Raw genomic sequence first — 13,569 nt, 5'->3', positions numbered from 1 at the left:
TGTGATTTAGCACATGGAGCCCAGCAGCAGAAGCCAGGGCAGACTGCTTGGCCAGCTGGCCCTGGCACCACCAGTCTGCTTCTGGCCTCAGCCTTGCCCTGCCTACAATGGTTCCTACCCAGCTCCCATCCTACAACTGCTCTTACACCAAAGGAAAAAAATCAAGATACTCTTTTTTGACTGCTGAGTCAGCCCCCTCCATCACAGACATGGATCTCAGACTCTTCTAAAGCACACTGTCACTAAGTTTATTTAGCTTGTTTCTGTCCGTCTTTGAAAAAAAATTTACTACATTTCCTGAATTGCTATCTCAAGCCCATGCTTCTCTGTTATGGATGACAATTTCTGCTTCTTCCAGAGACTGTCAATTACTTCAGAGAAGCCTTTGAAACTCTATGAGCATCATGTGTGTGCACACACACATGAGTGTACAGTGTCAGTGTGTCTATCTTCCTCACCAGATCAGCTCCAAAATATCAGTACCCCATGTTTGCCCTGTTCAAGTCAGCACCTAGCACATGGTGGGGAGTAAATACAGAATTATTGAATGCATGAATGAATGACTTATGTGTGAGAAAGGCAGTGTGATCTTATATTAAGAATTTAAGACTGTTGGAAACTGCAGTGTAATTTTAACATCCAATAACATTTACCAGCTGTGTGAAAGTGAAGGAGACACAATTTAGTTAGAGGAGCCTCAGTTTTTGAATCTGCAGAATGGAGCCAAAGCTAACTTCCTTGCTTAGCTGAAAGAATTACTGGGAGGTTCAAATGAGGTAAAGTGTGGTGTGATGGTTAGTTTTATGTGCCAACTTGGCTAGGCCACAGGGTCAATTATTCAATCAAATGTTAATCTAGTTGTTGCTGTGGAGGTATTTTGTAGATGTGGTTAACATAAACAGTCAGATGACTTTAAGTCAAGGGGATTGTCCTTTATAATATGTATGGGACTTATCTAATCAGTTGAAAGGCTTTAGAAATAAAAAAAGGAGTTTTCCCAGAGAATAAGAAATTCTGCCTCGAGACTACCGCATCAACTCCTGCCTGACTTTCCAGCCGGCTGGCCGGTTATACGGATTTTAGACTTGTAGTCCCCAAAATCACATCATGTATATATGTATGATTATAATCATATTATATATGATTCGTTTCAAGGAATATAAATATATAGATATGCAATAAATGCATATTGAATATATGCATATACATACATATATACATATATATGAATGTATGTTCTCTGGAGAGCACTTAGTGATACAGAAGAGATAGTGTTGATTAGTATGGAAGGTTATCAAATGAAAGACAGAGAATGAAGGGAGGAAGGCAGAGGTTTCACTGATCAACAGAGAGAAACTGAGAGTCTGGGAAGACTGCAGTCTCTGTCTTTGGAAATATGCGTAATAGCTACAATGCTTTCTGCAGGAATGAAGTGTTCCAGGTGGTGTAAAGGTGCCACCACCCCAGGTCCTGGCCAGGGCAGGGCTGGCACACACATTTTCTGGGGAGCTGACTGTGTAGGAAGCAGATTTTAACAAACAAGCCCTTAAGGTGGGGAGGAGAGGGCGTCGGGGAAGCAGCAGTTGCGGTTCCCTGCACCTTAGCCTTGGAGAAGACATGGAGCTGTCTGTGTAGGTCTTCTCTTGCCTGACACCATCCTAATCAGTACAGACCCCCTCTCAAGCTGGGGCTTCTTTTGTTAATGAACCTTCGTTAAAAGGTCTCCCCTCATCAGTCAGCAGTGGAATGTGCTTACAGGAAGGAGGTTACTTGGGCTCACAGACAGGTCTTGTTATCTGAAAGAGAAGAGAGTCTCCAGCTATGTGTGCAGGGCAGGTGGGTCTTCTTGAAACCTTCTTGCAGACACACTTGTCCTTAACCAGTCCCTCTCACTCTACCTGCACCCCTTCTTCTACCCCACAGGCATTCTCTGTGACAAATAAAAATTGAACCTTAGGTGGCACATTGAACCACACTTTATTTTCAAAGAGAAAGTTTTGCAGAAGTTCTTAGCCCACTCAGTAGTTAGCTCATTGAGGACAGGAGATGTTATATCCGGTGCTCCTTTACCATGACAGTAACAGCAACATTAATTATTCATCACATTTGTACATCAGCTGGTGTTTTAAAACATGTATTCAAATCCATTATTTGTCCAGCACCTTCTACAGCCCAGTCACTGGGCTTGGGACTGGGGAGTCAAAGATAATGGACTTGAACGTAGGATCATATTTTATCCATCATGAAAAAGAGACATTTAAAACATTATGCTTTTAAGAGGCACTGTGGGAAACTCTGAGAGGGGAAAGCCAGCTGCCTGGGGAATTAGGAAAGGTTCATCAGAGGAAATGTGAGTCAGCTAGGTCCCATGGGAGAGAAAAAAAAACATGCACTTGGAATATATATGAGGATACTTCAAAATGTTCACGGAAAAATAGAATTAAAGATAATATGAATCCTTCCACGAACTACCCTTGTGTGTGTGTGTATGTTCAGTTTTCTTTGTTTAATATTGAAGCCTTCTTTTCTGATATAAGCAGAAGCCGAAGTATATGAAATTGATAGAAGCAGAGCTATTCTCACTGAAGGAGAGAAATGAACTAGAGCCGCAGCTGCTCTCTTGCCCCTTCCCCATCTGAGGAATCCCAGAAGTATCTCTCTTTTGCTCTTAGGTGCTGAGGAGCACAGTTTGAAAACCATAGGACCGAAGGGTCTTGGAATCCTCTACCCTGAAAGCCAGTGCTTTTATGAAATTCACCAAGAAACGTGATTTTAAAAAAAATAACAGCTAATACTACTTATTGAAAGCTGTTTATCAGGTTTTGTGCCAAGGGCTTTTTACAACAGCCCCATGAGATAGGTATTGTTGTCGTTACCATTTTAGAGATGAAGAAAATGAACCATGAAAGGGCTATGACTCACCCAGGGTCATGCAATTATTAAAAGGCCATATTTAAACCCAGACACTATGGCTCCAAAGCCCATGATAATAACCATTAAGCTATACTGCTTTTTAACAGCCCCACAAATGCATTTTTTGACATTTGCCTAAACAGCTTAAGCTACAGCTTAAGCTCATTTATTCTTAAACACGTAACAGAAATAACCAATTGAAGAATTAAATATGTCATCCTATAACCTAATTGCTGTATTATCAAACAAAGTCATGATGGGGAGTTTGTTTTCCTGAATCTAGCTGGGAAATATTTTTCTGCTCTACGAAATTCCATTTCTTCTGGCCCTCTGCATACACCACAGGCCTTATTTTCTTTGATGAAGAGGAGGAATAGCTGGTCCCTATCTTCATAATACTCTCCATTAGGACACCATTATTAGCCAGTTTTTCAGCCTCCACAGGTCTAAGCAAAAGCAGCAGAAAAGATCTTGGTACCCCAATGTCCCACAGGGCTGGATAGGGCCCTGCATTCGACTAGTTAGTGTCAGACAGTCAGAGAAGCTCTGGGAATGTTCCTTGAGCCCCATGGAAGCTGTGCAAATTCTCCTCCATGGTCCCAAGTCTCAAAGTCCACCCTATTTCCCTCAGTTTCCTCAGGACACTGTCCTTGAACTTGTTGGTGGGGGGGACCCTCTCTGCTCTGAGGTTCCTCAGCTTCCTGTGTCTTCCCAGGAAGATGTCTCAGAGATCTTCTTCATTTTGTTCTTTTCTTTGCTTTTGAAGAAGTGCCCTATCTCCTTTTCCATATACTCCTGGCATCACCCTTTCCAGCTCTCTCCAAGCCCTTGGCTTCATCCAGTCTCTCCTGATCTCCTGCTCCCTCAATTTCGTTTTCTCCCCTCACTCTATCTCTTCCACCAAGAAATAAAGCAGGTCTCATTCATTTCAGACAGACCTTTCTGTGATCTAGCTTCCTAGTCTTGGTATCATCTTATTGGTTTTTTTCTCTGCCAAATCGTTTATTCATTCTTTCAGTACTTCTCTCTCTTGTAAATACCAATCACCGATAAGGCTTCAACTGTCTTCTTTGCAAACCACTCCTAAGTCCTCAGGCATCATCTCACTCTAACCACCATGATGAAATACTAATCTTCTGCCAACCCATAACTTTTTCTCTGCTATGCCACTAACTTGTTCTGTGATCTTGAACAAGTCTTGTCTCTTTCAGTATCTCAGTCTCTTCAAATATGTTTCAAAGTTGTTAAAGGTTTATTCAAACAAAAGTGTTTTCAGAATTCTAATATGTACAACAGATAAAAGGTACAGTGGTCAGGCGTGTGAATGTGTGTTTATGTGTGTGCTTGTCCATGAGCATGTATGTGTGCATATGTGTATGAGCATGTGTGTATGTGCATGTATGTGTGCATCTAGATTTGTGTGTAGGGGTCAGTGAGAATTCCTAATAATTAGAATGAACAGTTCAGCCCCCATTCCCTGTAAAAGTCTCATTCTGTTCACAGACTTGGGTTTTCAGCAGGTATATTTTAAAATGTGACTCTGACCCAACAAATACAGTTAATCACTATATGGATGGGTACCTAACCGCAGCAGAGCCAGGGTCCTCTCTGGGTCTAACAGACCAATTTTAGTCTGACTTGATCCTTGTGATAGACAGCCTCCAAGATGACCCCTAATGATCCCACCTCCTGGTAATCTCTTCTTTCTGTAATCCCCTCACTTCACTGTGAGCTGGATTTAGTGACTCGCTTCCAATGTGGCTGAAGTTACAGGATGTAAATTCCTAGATTAGACGACACAAAGAATTTGGCTTGCACTGTGAGGGCCTCTTTGGGTCTCTCCTCTTTCTTTCTCATATAACTTGTGCTGAGAAAACAAATTGCCATGTTGTGAGAAGCCCTATGAAGAGACTCATGTGGCTTAGCAAGAAACTAGAGCTTTCAGTCCAACAGCCCACAAGGAACTGAAGCCTTCCAACAATCACATGAGTGAGTTTGAAACTGGGTCTTCTGAAGCCTGCTGGCGATCATATGAGTGAACTTGGAAGCAGATTCTCTTCATCCCCTACCCTACCCACCCCCAAGTCAAACCTTCATGTGAGACCACAATCCTGGCCAACAACTTGGCTGCAATTTCGCTGGAGATCTTGAGCTGGAGGTACCCAGATAAACCATGCCAGGATTCCTAGGACATAGAAACTGTGAAATAATAAATGCTTATTGTTTTAAGCTAATAAATGTTGTAGTAATTTGTTATATAGCAATAGAGAAACAACACAATCTTCTCCCAGAGAAATGTCAGCCTGGGAGCTCTAGGTGACCATGTTTTACTATGTGACCTGGAAAGCAGACACAATCTGCAGTAAAAGAGAAGTTGAAGTCAATGTGAAGAAATTCCTTGTGGCCTTTGATGCCTTGGTTCTGGTTTATTTATGAGACCTATTTCTTCCCTGCTTTTGAAAATTCATTTCTTCATAATAAAAGTCACCCTTTCTCCGCTATTTGTATTTGTAACCAAATACAATGGCTCTAGTAAACAAACATCCTGTTTCCTCCGCCTCCAGTGGTCTTTGCCACCCCATCCTGCTGGGTGACTCAGCCACTGTCTGCATGTGGAGCCTTCCTTCACCAGACCTCTCTCCAGACAGTCAGGCATGTTTCTCTGTGTGCTTCCTCACTCCTATGACTATGTTTGAGATATTTATCACAATTTTGAGACTCTGCATGCACCTGTCTGTCTTCCTAATTAGAAGAGTGAGACTGTTTCATTCATCTCCATGTTCCCCCAAACATCTTATGAAATGAGTTGGTTAACCAATGAAACAGAGCAGTGTCCAAGACAAGACAGTTCTCTTCCTACAAAGCAGATTTTTTGGGAGGTGAGTTCTCAAGATTAGTTAGAGATTTAGGGTGGGAATAAAGCAGATACACAAAAACCACTACTTATCACTTGATAAATTCTGAAAATCTGATACAAAAAATGCATGTGTGCACATGAATTCCAAAAGTGTGAATGAATAAATTCTGGGAAGGTTTCATAAAAATATCATTTGAGGTAGGCCTTGACTCATAAATGAGATTTTGACAGTAAAGTTGAGGGGCCCAGGTAGAGTCCTTCAGATAGACAGAACAGCTTGAGCAAAGGCACTGAGATATAAAATTGCCTGGAGTATTCATATTAGACAAATAACAAGTAGTAAGTGGATGCAAGGGTTTGTAGTCCATAAAATAGAATAAAAGGCTAGAAAATTAGACTGAGGCCAGATAGCGGAGGGTCTCAAATGCCTTTCTCTGTTTTTACTCTGCACTGTAGTATTTCCTGGGGTTCAGGGATAAAGAGATGGCCTCACAAGAGTTGGATTTTAGGAAGAGAACTCTAGGATAGATTAGGCAGAGGGCTGGAAGAACATGGAGATAGGGAGACCAATTAAGTGACAGGTCTGACAATGTCAGTAAGAATAAAGGCAAGAGGACAACTGAAGTGATTTTGGAGGCAGGCTCTGTCCTGGTCTACAACCCGAGGTTTGGTGCTTAGAACCAGGGTGATGATTCAATCCAACAGGGCTGCCTGATGGAGAATAACTCATGAACTGGTACTAAGGATAAGCCAAAGAGGATGTTATCATTTTCATCAAGTCCATTCACAGAGAACAGTCAAATAAAGTATGCAATATCCATACAGTAGAATGTTTTATGGGTGCTACAAAGTAGGAAGGGGCAGGTTATAGGAAAAGAAAACAAGTGAGAGATTCAAGATATAGATCAAAACTGAATAACAAATTAGAAATATTGAAGCAGGAAAGAAGTTGGAAAAACAAGGGAAAAGTATATGTGGATCATAGAAATGGAAGTATATGGGTGAGCATGTAATGGATCTCTTAGAGACAGCACTTGTAACTATTGGGCAATGTGTGAGGGGAGGTGCTCTGGACACCTCATAGAGCAGGCTCCTACACTAAAGGCTGAAGGACTCCACTAGAAGGAGCACTCAGATGGGAAAAATTTCCAAGATGTGTGCCTAATTAGATAAAATGAGAATGAAGGAGATGTAGAGTTCAAAGGTGAAGAATTCCCATTCAGTGCTCTTCAGGGGTCTGCCTACCTTGGACTTTACACTCCAGTCAAAATGAACTGCTTATATTTTCCCAAGTACACAAGATGTTATGCTTTGGTGCCTTTGCAACACCAAAACAAAAACAAAAAACAAAACCTTACTTAAACTCAACTCCTGGAATTCTAATACAAAATCTGACATCACCCCAGAGATAGTGTATCTATTTTCCCATTATAAAACCTTGGAATGCATAGGAAAAGGTAAAAACAAAACACTAAAAACTGAGGTGACGTCTTTCTAGGATTTTTTCCATCTGCATATACTGTCACCCAGGTTACATCCTCATGAGGGAGACTCTTCCTGAAAAAAAAGATGAAAAGACATAATGTGCCTCACTGTTGTATTTTGATAAAAGTACCTTGTAAAAGTTATTTATTAAATGTATGAGTTCTGCTTTATAAAGTGGACAGAGCCTCCCATGTCCCACACACGCATGCATGCACACACACACACACACACACACACACACACACACACACACACACACACACACACACACAGACTTTCCAAGTATCTTTCTGCACTGAATTTAGAGACAGAAACGTTAAGAAAGTAATGGAACTGGAAATGATGTTTAAGCACATGGTATAAAGGGGGTGGGCTGGGGGGAGCAACGACTGCAGAGGTGGAGTTGGGGGTTGGTGGTGGCTGATGGTATCTCTGGAAGTGTTCATCCTACAGAGAAAGAGCTGTAGGTGGGGAGGAAAAATTGAGCTGGTTAAAACAATTCATGCTGGAGAATTGTTGAATTGGTTGTCTTGGCTTTGTTGCTAGCTTGTCTTACACTATTGGTTCAGAGTATGGGCTCTTAAATACTAGTAAAAACATCAAGCAATAAATAGGCAAATGTCACAAGTAAATAATCCATAAAAGAAGAGGTTCAAGTTGCTGAAAAACATTTGAAAAAATATTCAGCATGACACATAATGCTAAAACTACTAATGGAACTTTGCCATGCCATTTTTACTTTTCATATTGATGAGGATTTGAGAAATAGTACTTCTCAAGCACTCTCAGACACTGCTGGTGATAATCAAAACCTTTCTGGAGGACAATTTGACTGTACATATTAAATGCCTAAAAATTAACTATATCCTTTGATCTAAAAACTAAATTACTAGGAATTTATAATAGGAATATAATCAGGGGTATGTATAATAATTTATATACAATGATGTTTATCACAGCACCATTTATGAGCAAAAGTTTGAAAACAACATAAATGCTCATTGACAGAATAATGATTAGATACATAAGTTTTAAGAGTGAATTGTTATGTTATTCATCACAAATCACAATTGTTAGAGCATTTGATGACATAAGAAAATGTTCATATTATAATGTGAATAAAGTAAGATATAAAAATCTGTATTTGGAGAATAATCTTGATTTTGTAGTAAAATAATAAATAACGTATGTATTTTAGTTATATGCAAAACAGAAGACTTTAAAGACATATGTGACCTATGAATAACTATAATATTCATCTGTATTCTTTTTTATTTTTCAAATATTCTATAATTAACATTTATTACTTCTACAGTAAAAGAAGAAAATCACTTGTTTATTTCCTCCTATTGACCTTCTCAGCCTGATAGTCATTTTATTCTTTGTGCTATTTTATGCCTATACAAACTTTTAATATGTTACATTTAATACTAGATTTTAATTTTATTTATTCATCCATGTATTAACTCATTAACTAATCAGATATTTAGTGAATGCATATCATATCTCAGATAGTATTCTAGGTGCTGTGGATTCAACAGTGGACAAATGAAATTTTTGAATCTTTGCTTTTACTGACCCAGCATATGGTTAATCTTGGTTAATGTTTCAGGTGCCCTTGAAAAGAATGTCTGTTTTTCTGTTTAGTGGTGAAGTGTTCTATAAGTGTTCAATTATTCTCTATCCTTCCTAGTTTTCTGTCTGCTTCTTTTATTGATTACAAATAAAGAAGTATTGAAGTACCCAACTACAATAGTGGATTTGTTATTTCTCCTTTCGCTTTTATCAGTGTTTGTTTCATATATCTTGAGGCTCTAATGTTAGGTGCATAACAAATATTTAGGACTGTTATGCCTTCTTGGTAAATTGATCTTTTAACCATTATGTAATATCCCTTTTGAACCTGGTAATTTTCCTTATTCTAAGATCTTCTTTGTCTAATATTAATATAGCCACTCCAGTTTATTTATTTATTTATTTATTTTTGGTTTTTCTTTTTGTTTTGTTTTTCTTTACTCTTTGCATGGTATATTTTTCTGTCTTTTTACTTTTAACCTACTAATATCATTTTATTTTAAGTAGGTGTCTTGTAGATAACATTTACTTTAAATCTGCATTTAAATCTGACAATCATCTTTAAATTGGTATTTGTAGTTCAATTATATTTAATTATTGATGTGGTTGGATTTGGGTCTATCAGTTACTTCTTTGTTTTTGTTTTCTCTGGTTTTCACTTCTCTGTCTCCCCCTTTTTTGGGGTATCACTTGATTTTTTTAGTATTTCATTTAAATCTAGGTATTGCATTTTGACCATATATCTTTGTATATTTTCTTTAGTGGTTTATCTGAGGATTGATATATAGATATAGATATAAATAGACATATGAAAGTTAAATATATGTACATATGTTATACATATAATAATTAGAATTAATATTTTACCACTACAAGTAGAACATAGAAAGGTAACCACCATCTAGATCCTTTCATCTTCCCTGTTTTGTTACAGTTGTCATCTACATTACATCAACATACATTGCAAACCTCACCAGGCAGTGTTATGTATTTGCTTTCAATTATTATACACATTTCAAAAAGCTTAAGAGGAGGAAAATATTATATTTACTCAGATATTTACCATTTCTCTAGTTCTTTATTTAGAAAGCCCCAAGTTTCCCTCTGGTATCATTTCTCTTCTGCCTGAAGAATTTTAGAGCAGATCTGCTCGTGATGAATTATCTTTTTTTTCTTCTGAGAATGTCTTAATTTCCCCTTTATTCCAAATGGACATTTTACTGGTCTTAGAATTCTGGTTGACAGCTCTTTTCTTTCAGCATTTAAGAAGTGTTGTTTCATTGCATTCTCTCTACCATTATTTTTTTATGAGAAATCTATTAGAATTCAAATCATTGGCCCTCTATTTGCAGCATATTTTTTCTTTCTCTGGCTGCTTTCAGGTTATTGTTTTTGTCTTTACTTTTTAGCAACTTTATCATTATGTATCTGGATATGTATTTCTTTAAGATTATCCTGCTGGGTATTCAATGAGCTTCTTGGATCTCATTGGATTTGTAATTTTTTGCAACACAGGAAGATTTTCAACCATTATTTCTTCAAAAATTTTGTGTTCATCGCACTTTCTCCTCTCCTTCTGGAACTTTGATGATATGAGCATTAGACATTTTGGTATTGTCACAGAGGTTTCAAAGGCTCTGTTCACTTTTTTTCAATTTTGTATTCCTTGTTTTCAGATTGGGTATTCTATATTAATTTATCTTCAAGTTCAATGACCTTTCCTCTGTAATCTCCATTCTGCTATTGAGCGCAGTCAGTAAATTTTTTTAATTTTAATTATTGTATTTTTTTAGTTCTAAAATTTACACTTGGGTCTTTTAAAATATATTCTATTTTTCTGCTGCAACTTTCTACCTTTTCACTTATTTCAACAGTGCTTACCCTCACTTCTTGGAGCATGGTTAAAATAGCTTTTTTGATGTCTAATAATTCTAACATTTGTGCCAGGTTAGTATCTTTTGAATGTTTCCCTTGTAAGTTGTTGAAATTTTCCTGGTCCTTCATATGTTGAATAATTCTTGAATTGCATCCTGTATATATTGAATATTATGCTATGAGGCCCTTGGCCTTAAGTCTTACAGAAGTTATTGATGCTGATTTTTTTTTTAATTTTTATTATTTTTCTCTATACATATTTATGGGGTACAGAGTTAACTATCAGTATTTGTGCACAGTATGTAATGATCAAATCAATATTATTAGCATGTTCATCATTACAAATTGTAATTACTTTCCATATCCCTTACCCAATTACTCCCTATCACACCTCTCCCACCTCTAGTAACTATAGGTCTGTTTTCTCCTTCTGAGAATTCAGTGTTTTATTATAGTATTTCTTTCTTTGTTTTTTAGCTCCCACTTAAGAGTGAGGACATGCGGTATTTCTCTTCCTGTGCCTGGCTTATTTCACTTAACATCATTTTCTCCAATGGATGCTGATTTTTTAAAGCAGGAAATTGATTGAGTTGGGTTTAGGCCACAAGTTCCAGCTGGCTTTCTGGGGCCTGTGGTTCAAATGTCAATTCAATTTGCAAAGCCTTTGCAGTACTATTTGGATCTGTACTGCTTGTGTGTCACCCAGTGTGGGTAGTGGTTTACTTTATAGATCAGTTCTCAAAGCCTGTGGTATACTGTTTAAGTTCAGATATATGCATGCTAAGGTTGAGGGTGAGCCCAGTTGTTCGTACACAACATTATGGGCTTGATTTCCCCAGCTCTTTCAGCCGCACAATTTCTGTGGTACTTTATAACTATGAGAATCCCCCTTCCTTGTCTTCTGGCTAGAAAGCTGAGGCATTGAATTACCTCCTACGCTATGAACATTTTGCTATTTGTTTTGCCTCTGAGGTTAAGTGGTGAGAGGATTGAGAAGGACAAAGCAATGGGGAGTCCTCTCATGCTCTTGCTCTTGGCTGAGAGTTTTAGGTATCTGTTCTACTGGTGTTGCTGTCACTTCTGCCATTGGCTCTGCTATTACTGCCACTGTGGGTTTGCTTTGGGGCTGAGGAAGCAGAAGGTGAAACACAAAACAAAACAAGTAACAACAAACCCCAAGGGACTTTTGACACTCCCTTTGTCCTTTAGGGGCCCAATAACCTGCTCCTACGACCAGCAAGAGAAGGCTTCTCTAAGAGCTGTTTTTGTCCACACCTGATATGCACTGCTGGGGCTATGGAGACACTGTCAGTTCAGCACTACTTACAGTTCCCCAAACTGCCTGCTAGCATTCACTTTTGAGAGCTTCATATAGATGCTATGTGCATATTGTCCAGTATTCTCAGTTACTTTCAATAGGAGAGACAGGGAGAAGAGTGCTTACTTCATCTTACATAGAACTGGAACTCCTATTTCTTTAAGGTTACATTCAGTTATATAATTCTCTCCTAATATGCTGCTAAACTCTGAATTTATGTAGGTGTGTATTTATCTGTTTATCCCTAATCTCTTAGCATAAAGTTTGGAACAAAATGTGTCTTTAGAAAAAGTTTAATTTAAATTTATTTCTGTTCTTAACTTTGCAGAGTGTTAAAAAGGAAATAAAAAGAAAATGTCTTTTCAACTTTTCTACCCTTACCCTTAAATGGATATAGGTTTTAAGTTGTTCTTAAACATAGTAGTGCCATATGTTTAGGGAATGGTTTGGTGTATCAGACTGCCCTTGCTAAAGCAAACTTTGGCCCAAATGCCCAAATGCACCTCTTCAGGCACCTCACCTTCTCCCTGGGAATAATTTAAGCTTCCATTCATTATCCTCTAGACTTACAGAAAGGCAAAAATGCTATCAATTTATCAGTATTACTAGTCTTCTCAGTGGAGCAGCTTTCTCCTATGGACAATAAAATATGGCCTTCAATGCAAAGTGGTCCTAATACTTATATGGATAAAATTTCAAAAAACCTTCCTTGTGTTCCCAAAGATAAAAAGAAATAACTGTGAGTGTGAGTCATTTGTTAACTCATCCATTAGTGGAAGTTAGAAAGAAGCCAAACTAATAAAATCAAAATAATATGGTCATTAAAAGAAGCAATGAAAAGTAGCATCTTCAGTGGGAGTTTTGCAAGGATGGGGCTGTTGTAAGGACACCCACTCCCAGATAATTTGCCTTTTATTTTGGAGAACATTAAGGAGAACTTAGTGGAAGAATAATAGTAAAGTTAATTTCTCTGCTTTCCTGTGCCCTGGTACCCCCTCCTCCATGTGAAGTAAGTAAATAAATAAAAGCACTAATTAATGGCCAAACTGTAGGCTGTTTGCATTGAATTTGGGGATTTGTTGTAAAACAAACACTAAGACCCTTATGGCTGTTTACAAGTCTGGTAGCTAAACTTCAAAAAACCAATTATTTAAATGCTTAGGTAGCAAGATGTGAATTATTTAGAGATACTCTCCCTCTTTTTTTGCTTCTGGCTATGATTTGTGATGTGAAAATAAGAAAGCTCTTTTTTATTTTATTTTATTTTATTTTTTAACTCTCCGCCTTCCCAGCAAGACACTGAATGAATGGAATACAGGGACTTAAGAATGCCTCATTACCAGGCATATTAAAGAGGCTTGCAGAATTGTTACTATAGCTAATGGAGATTATACTGGAGAGAGAGCAATTATTTCTCCCTGAAAACAAAACAAAACATAAAGCCATAGGATTTTTTCTTGGAATTTTTGAGCCAAAATTGTTCTTAGAGATATATCTAGGCTAGTTTTCTACCTTTTGGGCTTTATAAGACCATGAGGCAGTAATA

Source organism: Cynocephalus volans, chromosome 1 (assembly GCF_027409185.1).
Source record: "Cynocephalus volans isolate mCynVol1 chromosome 1, mCynVol1.pri, whole genome shotgun sequence".
NCBI lineage: Eukaryota > Metazoa > Chordata > Mammalia > Dermoptera > Cynocephalidae > Cynocephalus > Cynocephalus volans.
Note: the sequence above shows the minus strand (reverse complement) of the source record.